We start from the raw sequence: 1,456 nt of genomic DNA, 5'->3' as shown, positions 1-1,456 counted from the left end.
GCGGGAGCGGAGTAGGGGCGTGAGACGTGATGTCCTGCGGCTCTCGGGCACGAACTTTGTGAGCGGGTGTCCCGGTCTTGGCCTCCCTCCAGGTGTCATTTATACCCAGGTCTGGGTTCGATGCTCCGGCCCGGGACAGCAGCCGGGCCCGCACCCGGCGGCGGGGGCTGTGCTGGGCCCGCCTGTGGGGACTGAACCGTCAGGCAGGAGGTTAGAAGTTCACTTGTCGAAAGAGTAATTCCGAGTACAAACGTGGGAAGGTGGGGTTTGCTTTTGATCTGTTTGTTGGACAAGATATTTGAACTGGGTATTTTTAGCTTGGCTTTTTAAGCGGGGAGCACACAGCGGCCTCCCGTGAGACTCTGGTCTGTAGCTTTGCACAGCGGCAGGTTTGGCTGCGGTGGAGTGCGGAGGGAAGGCGGCTGCGGGCAGGGCTCCCTATCTAAATTTAAGGCGCGGTGTAGAATTCATGAGTGCTTATAGAACTGCAGAGATGAATGCACCAGTGGACGCTGCTGCAAGAAAAAAAAAGTTGGTCTTGTAAGTTGTTCACTCAGAGTCGTATGAAGCAGGGAAGCTGTCTTCAGCACTGGGCCAGGAAGTCCCTGGAGAAAGGGAAGGGGGGGCTCTGTGTTGGGCTTTGTTTCTGAAAGTCAGGTAATTGGTCTGGGCACGGTCCAGATCTGCACTGCTTTTTAAGGTGACATCCTCGAACTGGAAAGTGACACTGACAAAACTGTTTTCAGAGAGAAACTTTGTTGTTGTTGAAAACCTTGTAGGAAGATGTTTGGCCAGCAATAGTTGCAGAGGGTTCCTTGGCATCCCCTGCCCCGGGGGCCTGCTCCTGCTCTTGTTAAGTACACTCTGTATGGTGCCTTAGGAGCAGCATATACCACAGTGTCAACGATTTGAATTAGGTCCGGGTTATTATTATCTTTTTTAAAGATACTTATCTAAGCAACCTTGTAGAGGACCAGCTGCAGCTGAGACAATGTTTCCACAGTCCTTAAAGAAGATGTTCTATAAGAAAGAGGGCCCAAATTATTTTAATTTAGTGTCTTGTAAGAAAATGTGCTGAGAAGGAGAGGACTCCTGCCTGGATCCTGTCTGGTGTGTAGATCAACAGATGATCTCAGTCATCCCAACCTATTGTTATTTTTACAGGATTTAAATCGATCAAGGACTAGATCAGTTTTATGTGAGTCTGACCCTGCTGTGTCTCACTAGAGTTAAAGTCTTGATAGACATAGCTTGAGTCTGTTTGCATTGTATAGCCCATGAGTAATAATTTATTTATCCAAGTTAAACTGCACTTGAAAACTACCTAGTTAAGTCTTAAAAAATACCAACCCCAAAGCCCAACAACTAAGTTTTAATTTTAGGGGACCTGAAAGCTGATAGTCTGTTTTCTGCTGTTGCGGTACTTTGAACAAAGCAACTGAACAGAACTGCATCT

Source organism: Chaetura pelagica, unplaced genomic scaffold, assembly GCF_000747805.2.
Source record: "Chaetura pelagica isolate M959 unplaced genomic scaffold, ChaPel_1.0 scaffold135, whole genome shotgun sequence".
NCBI classification, from domain to species: Eukaryota; Metazoa; Chordata; class Aves; order Apodiformes; family Apodidae; genus Chaetura; species Chaetura pelagica.
This window is presented reverse-complemented; position numbering follows the sequence as displayed.